The sequence below is a fragment of the Microtus oregoni genome, unplaced genomic scaffold (genome assembly GCF_018167655.1).
Source record: "Microtus oregoni isolate MIOR12 unplaced genomic scaffold, Mior012 000021F_ref0000039, whole genome shotgun sequence".
Taxonomy (NCBI): Eukaryota; Metazoa; Chordata; class Mammalia; order Rodentia; family Cricetidae; genus Microtus; species Microtus oregoni.
This window is the reverse complement of record NW_024543080.1, coordinates 9,716,716-9,726,040: the sequence shown is the minus strand read 5'-3', so window position 1 is coordinate 9,726,040 and position 9,325 is coordinate 9,716,716. Positions and strand designations below refer to the sequence as shown.

The window sequence follows — 9,325 nt, the reverse complement described above, 5'->3', positions numbered from 1 at the left end:
TGAAAGAGAAAATGGGTGTTAGAATAATAACATTTTGTTCTTCCTGAATAAATACAAAGTGATTCAAGTATAACCAAAGTGCGTAACTGTGTGTATGAACTTTCTCTTGACAATTCCTTTGGATCATTAATTTGCCATTGTTCACTATGTTGTACATATCATATATCTGTTACAACCATACCAAATTAGAGTGGCTAAATTATTATAAAATATAATTGAAATTACAAAAATTAAGAATAAAACAATATAAAAAGGAGAGAAACATCATTGACAGTTTCAAAATGACATAAGTAATTCTTAGATTTTATCATTAGTTTTATTTTAATAGGTATGAAACAACACTATCAGTCTTTTGTACATTGACAATATTCTATGGATTTGATTTATTTTATACAGTTTGTTTTAGCTTCAAATTATATTAAAAATCATAAGAATGATAAAATCAAATGTTATTGAATTAAAAAGCTATTTTTTATGAATTTGCACATGTGTGTGTGTGTGTATGTGTGTGTAAAAGGTCAGACTAAATCATCAGATGTTGTGTTGTCCCTCAGATACTGGCAGTTTGCTTTGTTTTCATGGTTTTATATATATAACATATATATGTGTTATATATATATATATAACAAGTATATCTTGTATATGATGATTATATAATATATAAGTAATATATAAAAACGATGATTTCTTTTTAAATATAAGTACATAATTTTCCTCTTCTTCTCTTCTCCTTAATCTTGTTTATGTACCAACCTTTGTGCTATCTCAAATTCTTTTCATGCCTTTTCTATTGTATTATATACATATATGTGTGTGAATATATATACACTCCTAAATACATTAATACAGCCTGATAATTCCATATAATTTCACTGTTATGTTTATGATTCAGGCCTGACCACATCCCTGGGAAAGACTATTTCTTCCCCTCTCAGCCTTTCTTTGCAGGCAGTTCTTTTTTACATATATAGAGTTGAAGGCTGCTTAGCTTTCCCACTTCCACCCTAGCATGGCTACTCTTCCCTCCTTGTTCACATTTTGGATCTTGAATTCAATTCTAAGCATGTAGCTGCAGTGATATTTCTAGGAAAAACAGTCTCACTGCCAACTTCCTGTTCCTCTATTCTAATCCCCTCCCCCCCTTCCTCAGAATCCACTAGTTGAGGTACAGGTGCTGTGATGAGACAGGGTCTCCCACTTTCCTAGGGCTCCTCTATTAGACTAAGCAGGCTCACTGGCAGTCACTGGTAATTTTCCTGCCCTTGCCATTTCAGAACTGGACAGGAAAGTGTACACAGACACATGCAAGTGTACACAGACACATGCAACATTTTATATGCTGTTTGGGGGAAACACAAATCTTTATGCTTTCAAGGCAAGGGCTTTCCACAATGAGCCATTGCTTTAACACATTAATAAAATGCAATCAGTCACCAGCCAGAAAATAAGCAAGATTTTCTTGAAAACAAATCAGAGAAGATCTGCTTCGTATTCATTTCCTTCAACACTTAACATCAAATTAGATTTGTGTTTGTTTATGACATCCATGTTAAATATTGAAATGTTTGTGCTAGCTCTCATTCAGAGAGTTACCTGGAAATGTTATTAAAGTGGGGATTCCTTTTACACTCCCAAGTTCTCCATATCACAGTAAGAAAAAAGGCTAAAGTTTTCACTCGCCACAGGGTACAAGGTTGTTCTGAGTATGATGGATTCATATGCCGCACTCAGAAACAAATGTAGGAACCATAAATTTTAACCTAAATTTGAAATAATCACATAACATTCAGTTATGAAATTGGAAGCTGATGTACTGTTTACTTTTTGAATTTGTAAGGATTAGGTTAAAATTTTTTGTCTACTATAATTTTGTCAAAAAGCACTACCTTTTAGAACCTGATTTACTTAAAGACTAAAATAAATTAATTTAATTATTAAACTAAGAATGCCAATACAGCCACTACGACATGAGATTTACCATACAAACCTCCTAAAATATCTAGAGTCATTTCATATTAAGAACCATCTTAGATAAAGTATTATCTATTACTAATTTTTTTTAAATGAACGCATTTTGCTTATACTGGAAGATGTTCTGAAGCCATTGTACAAAGTTAAAATAAGAATTTTATGATAGCATCTAGAAAGTACTTTGTAATAACTGGGGTCAGGGAGATGTCTCAGTGTCTAAAAAAATTGTGCAAGCAAAGGAAGCAGAATTTGTATTCCAGCAGCCATGCTAGATATGGATAGGCATGGCAGGCTTCCTGTATCCAGTGCATAGAAGTAGGGGCCAGGGATGCCCAGGGCAACCTGATGAGCTGCATTAGCTGAATTATCAAGATCTTGGTTCAAGTCAGAGAGCATAAAAAGTGGAATGCAATTAAGAGAGTTATCCAAAGTTAACCTCTGATTTCCATGCACCTACATATATAAATGTGATCATACACATGGCAACACCCATAAACACATACACATGCAGACACACACACTATGCACACACACACACACACACACACACACACACTGCACAGACTAAACTCAATGGCTGAAGTATTTATTTCACCTGGACCTTTTTAACATGTGTGAGTTAGCAGAAGGGTTAGCACTTGAACAGGGCACTTGTTTACTCTATAGAGAAAGTTTTAGATGCTTTTCTGCAGGCACACAGCTTTAATATACTAATTTCTTTTATGTTTTTCTTAATAAATTATTTTTCTTATTATTAAAATTCCTAAATTATTGCTATTTAGTAGTTGATGAATATTCCTAATACTAGTCGTTAATTCCCAGCAGAGGAATTAATTGCTTATGTGCCCTTTCTATGTGTTTTCTAGTAACTTGACCTTCATACGCTTCTCTTGCTAAAATATCATTCTTAAATTAATTCTTGGTGTTTTCCAAGACAGAACTGGGCATCCTTTTTAGTCCCCTAGACATGATCTCATACTGGCATCATTTAGAAAAACAAAGGTGCTATTTCAGTGCGTTTAAATACCTCAGCACTCTGGGGAAGGCTTCAGCTCCACTGATCCGATACTTCAGGCTCACCTTGGATAAAGGTAAAATGTTATGTACGATCTTCCATAAGGTGTCAAGGGAATTATTTGTGTGATAAAATTGTTTGAATTGAATGATAATTCTCAGTTTATGAGAATGATAATTAAAGTAATTCAAATGATCTATACATATTTATATATGTTTATAATGGTTTAAACTAGTATAAATGTTTAAAAAGGACAAAAAATGTTGAAATCTAAAGGTGAGTTCAAGTATCAGTTCCTTAAGCAAGCCTGGCTATCAGTGCATAAATAAAGGATGGAAACTATGAGGCTATGTTACTTATCCATATTCAGTGGCAGGACCCAAAATTTCCCCCTTTTAAAATCTTCTAATACTGATTTTATATAGCTTATGTATTAACTCAAAATTCTAGGGAAAAGATAACATTCTTATCAAAATTTGTGGAGGTTGAGTGTGGCGAGAAATAATCAGTTGTGATTTTATGAAAATCAATGAAAATTATGATCACCTTTAATAATAATGTAAGCACATAGCAATCCTTAAAATGAACACTTTTAGAAGTCTTCTACATATTAGCTCTTTGTTAACTTGAGCTTTTCTCATCTCCACCTCAAGATTATAAAATTTCAAAAAACTTGGGTTTTAAATTTTTCAAAGTTTGTCCTCTTCATGTGCTGAATTATTTGGGTATTAGTGATGTATCTCCTACTCTGTTTTTTATCCTGACATTTCATGATATTCACTTTAGTCATTGTGAGTAAACAATTCAGAATTTCCTCTCTTCTTTACTTATGCTCCCATTCACTTAGTCTCTGTAAGATGCTCATTCATGCACCTTCATGCATTAGGGTTTTGTTTCCATAACATCCCTTCATTCACATCAGTATCCCTAACTAATGCCTACATTGCCTGAGTGGGGCAATGTGTTTCTTTTGTCTTTTAATCTCCAGTATGTTTTTCAGGGTTTTAGAGTACACTGTGATACAAACACCGTGAGTGTAAATTTGGGGATGAATGATGAATGTGTTACTGACTTTTTGCCTTTGTTTTTCAAAGGACTCAACCAAACATGAGGTTTCTTTTCTTCGCCTTTATCATGGCCGTCATGCTTTCCATGATTGTAAGTACACAAGCCAAGTAGGTAGGACATGTTCTCAGAAACTGTTTCTAGGTTTTATCCTATTCCAAGTGACCTGGATTTTATTTTGATTTGTATGGATATGTCTGTTTCATTTTAACATTTCACCTGTCGGTTTTCCTTGAATTAACTTACATATACAAAGGTGTAGAGCATACAGTACTATTCCCAGGCGTCATATTACAATCCTAACTGTAAAAAACTAATGTCCCCAGAACTAATGATGGTTTCTATCACTTACTGTAACAAAACCTACAAGCATCTGGAAGACAGTACCATTTTTCTTCCTTTATATATTTAGTTACTGAAATTTATGCATGAAACAATCTATGAATATTTTAGGTCATCAATTACATATAGTTATCCTCCCGGCTATGGGACGTAGACAAAATTGCTGGGGAAAAAATTGGGATCTTGGGGGTGGGGTGGGATGGGGGTAAGGGGAGATGGGGAGTGAAAAGTGAGAAGGGGAGGATGGAGGGAACTTGGGGAAACAGGATGATTGGGATAAAGGAAGGCTGGATAGGGGAGCAGGGAAGCACAATCCTTAGTTAAGGGAGCCACCTTAAGGTTGGCAAGAGACTTGAACCTAGAGTGGTTCCCAGGAGCCCAAGGCAATGTCCCCAGTTAGTCCCTTGGGCAGCTGAGGAAAGGGAACCTGAAATGACCCTATCCTATAGCAATTACTAATAAAACCCAGTTTACAACATTTGCTGCATTGTTATAGAAAAAAACTTAATTTTTACAATATGTATGCACAATCATAGACTAATCCAAATAAACATTTTTAAATATCAACATATTTTGAGAAACTTACAATATATCTTTAAAATGTGCAAAGGTTTAACCTTGATTTTTATATTTCTAGCCATGGTGATGAAATTTAATTTTGTTTCGCACATTTAAAAAAAGAACTGGAAGTAATACAGTTTTTAAAAGTTTGTTGTTTTACACTCTTTCCAAAATGTTATTAAACAAAAATGATAATGTAGCATAATCTCTTTCCAGATGTTTTTGTTTATTTTACTTGTTAACTGTAATTTTAGGAATTAGTGCAATTTTACATCCATCTTTAAGTAAAAGATGAGCATAAAGAAATTCTTACATTCTGTTTGTTTTTTTTTTTTCACCCAGAGTGCTGATCATTCTGGAGAGGTAAGATACCCACATTCACTGAGCAACTTCATAGTTAACATCATCAAACAAGCACTAACTTTGAATCCTTTTCTACTTTATGCAGAAACGTTGGAAGAAAAAATTCCGTGAGGTAATTATATTATACAGTACATGTTTTACTGAGTATTTATTTTACAGGAATGACCAATACCACTCTATAAGTGACATGATTGCCATACATGACTAACATGTATGTTACATTCTATAATTTTTAATGCTATGAAAAATGTTCTGAGGAATTGTTTAGATAAAACATATGCTGGATTACAAAAGGCCAAATATTCTTAGAACTAAACCAATTACTTCATCATTGATTGTGACTGATCAAATTAATTATGTTAACTTGATAATATTAAATGAAAAAATTCCTTTTAGATTTTACATCTTACTAATATGTATTTTCAATATCCTATATTGTTTTTTATTGTGATTTTATTCTTTAACATTTCACACATGTATATTCTGAGTCATGAGTGTTTTTAACCCCATTCTATACTCTCTTTCTCTCCTATCTTCTACCAAAATCCTCTTTCCCACTCATACACCTATTTTGTTGGTGGTGGTTTTCCGCCTTTCTGACACAATGGGTTTAATTGTCCTTGCTTTCATGAGCATGAGTGAGGGTTATTACTAGAACATGAGCAGCTTATCAGAGGCAACACCACTGAAGAAAATGGTATACTCTCTCACAATACCAAGTAACTGCCAGGGTTTCTCGCTAAAGAGCTTGCTTACTGTAGCCCTCAAACCCGGCAAGAAAATATTCTATCCTGTGAAGGTTTTCTGCAGGAAACACAGTGAAGTTCGTGAATTCAATAGCTATGTCCCATCCAGAAGGCATTGTCTTGCCTTACTCCTCATAATACTCTAGCCCATGTTCTTTCTGCTCACTCTTCAGGGATGTTCCCAGAACACTAAAGGCGTTATCTACACTGATGTAGATAAGCCATTTAGGGTTGAGCTTCCCACAGTTCCATGTCATTGGCACTTTGAAGAGTTGTGATCCTCTGCATTAATCATGGCCCAATTTTGCTTCTCTAAGGAAGGCAGAAAATAGCATTAGTCTCTGAGTATAAAGTTGAATATTAAAAAGACAACTCAACATCATGTCCATTAAGCACAACAGCAGCAATTGTTATCCTCTAGGGTCTATGATCTCCACTTAATCCCCTGTTGTATTCTCTTGACTAGGTTTAAAGTACAGGACATGATTTCCCAATGCTGGAGGGGGCCTCGGATACAATCAGAAGTTTGTTTCTCCCATAATAGTCAATGTTAACTTTTCCATCCAAGTCAGCATTGTAGATAAAAGGGTCAACAGCAAGGCAGGATTTAAATTGCACATGTTAGTGAGGTTTGATAGGATTTTTCACTACTTGCTTACAATGTGGAAGGAGAAGGTCAATATATTATGCATATTTCTTAACTCAAACGTGTATTTTCTTTGGGTAACATTAAAAATGTTTTTGATATATGCAGTAACACTTCACTGTAGAAAACTAATTTTCCTTTTCCCAGAATATATAGATTGTAAATAGCTCCTTGGTTAGAGGTGGAACACTGGGTCTTCTTCCCTGCTCCATGCTGGGATTTTCTCTGGTTTGAACTGATGCAGGTCTTTTGTGTGCTATCAGCTTCTGTGAATTTGTATGTGTATCAGTCCTGTCGTGTGTGGATAATATTGTCTCTATGGAGTCATCAAAGAGGAATAGAGGAAGGAAAAAATAGCATGATTTACAAATAGCACACAGTTTTTAAAAGTATATTAGTGGTATTTTGAAAATTTGCATTTTCTTTTGTTTTCCTTAGTTTCATCTTAAGATGCAACAGAATAGAGCAAATTTTTCAACCTCCTCAACTTTACTCTAGTCTCCATAAACCATCTTCTCTCCATCCCTCTCACCACCATATGACCCCTGATCTTTAATAGCTACTTTTTTTACTTACTTTAAATCAACTTTTTAGTTGCTATTTAAAAGTTGGAAGATATAATGTTTTTCTGTATTCCATACTTACTTTTTGTAAAATAACACATTCAAGTTCCATACTACCATATATGACAGAGTTTTATTTTTTATGACTGGAATATCTCTCTCTCTCTCTCTCTCTCTCTCTCTCTCTCTCTCTCTCTCTTTCTATATATATATATATATATATTATATATATATACATATATATAATATATATGTGTGTGTATGTGTGTGTTACATATATATATGTTACATTTGCTCATAATATTTTAATAACATTTATAAATTCCTGTGATTTTCTTTTGCTTTATTCTTATTTTTTATTGTTTTGGGTTTCTATGCAGAGGTTTGTTCAACCATATTATCCAAATTACCCACTGTACCAACAAAATCCAGGTCCATACGTAAATGCTTATCCATACCCAGGTGCTTACTAACCATGGAACATGACTAAACAGGTAAGTTGGTTGTAGTGAATTAGTTATCAGACTTCAAGTACCACTTCTAGGTGAAAAGGTACCGGCTATTAATTGCAGCTGTTTAAATCAGTTTCTCTGGTGACGTGGCTCCTCTGAGACTACCCACAGTCCAAGAGATGTTCCAACATGCATGCATATACAGGCAGCTCTACATGAGCTCAGCACATGAAGTTGTGAGTAGAAACTTTTAGGTGGCGTGGGAGAGACATTGAAGGAATGGAAAGGGTGTAGGTTTGGCCTAAATTTATTGTGTTTATGCATGAAATTCTCAAATACTAAAATGTATCAATTTTAGCAGTGTTAGAGAAAAAAGAACTAAGGCAGTAACCAGGCTAGAGCACAGTTTTTAAAAAATCAACACTTTCTATCACTGCTGTAGAGTTTATTTATCTACATGACTAGAGAATTTTCTGATCTAATAAATAAAATGTTCATATTCTGATTCTCTTTATGAACATTTAATCATCAGATTTTATATATCTTTTAATATGTATTTATTTATTATGTATACAATATTCTGTCTGTGAGTATGCCTGCAGGCCAGAAGAGGGCACCAGACCCCATTACAGATAGGCATGGGCTACCATGTGGTTGCTGGGAATTGAACTCAGGACCTTTGGAAGATCAGGCAATGTCCTTAACCTCTGAGCCATCTCCCCAGCCCCAGATTCTATAATAAGTTGTTATGAAACTGTAGGATACATTGAAATGTTATTTGGAAACAAAGAAAATGAAGTTAATGACTGGGCTCTATAAGAATAAAGTAAGTTTTTGATGGGTATAAAAGAATTTTAAATTGTAGGAGTTGGCTAATATAAATGTACTCTACTTATTTAATATTTTATTTTCTGCTCCATGTAAGATGTGCAATTAGTGCTAGTTTATAGTCAATAACATTATTTCTGTACTGAGTGTTCTTATTATACTGTATTATAATTATCGTTATAGAACCTTGTCTCTTGTTACAACCGGTTATCTTCTTCTCCCATTCAGGTTTGATTCAACCCAGGCTTCTCATCTTCTATGTTCACTAATAATTGGCATTGTGTTTCAACTGAATAATCAATGCAATTATTTGGGATGAAGATCTCTGTTGGTGTATTCTCTGCCTCATGAATTGGCTTTCCAATTCATGTTGAGTTAGACTTCTTTAACTTCATAATTTTTGACCTGATGTTACTAATGATTCTATTTTACTAAAATTCATTTCAAAAATAAAGCAATAAATTTCAAGTTTTTTTTCTGGTTATGGTATTTATTCCTATGTTTCATGCTTGCCCCATAAAAAGAAAGAAGGCAGAGCCTCCATTCCAGGAGTTGCTTCCAGATTATCATACAGAGGTTTATATTAATTTTAAGTGCTTAGTTGATAGCTCAGGCTCATTACTTTTAAATTGACCCATATCTCTAATCCTGTCTGACTACTAGTCTTTCATGCTGTTATTAACCAATGAGAGCAATACATATTCACAGTGTACAGAAGGATTATTCCACAAAAAAGAGACAACCTTTTATCACTTATTTTCCCAGTTTGGAAG

General features: G+C 34.0%; 1 long non-coding RNA gene across 1 annotated transcript; it reads left to right on the top strand.

Moving 5' to 3' along the window:
- Nucleotides 1-3,009: 3,009 nt before the first annotated feature.
- LOC121460959 lies at nucleotides 3,010-9,020 on the top strand. Its single transcript, XR_005976123.1, has 6 exons — nucleotides 3,010-3,062; nucleotides 4,081-4,144; nucleotides 5,297-5,317; nucleotides 5,403-5,429; nucleotides 7,653-7,766; nucleotides 8,781-9,020. It is a non-coding gene; the product is annotated as an uncharacterized LOC121460959 (long non-coding RNA).
- The last annotated feature ends 305 nt before the right edge of the window (nucleotides 9,021-9,325 follow it).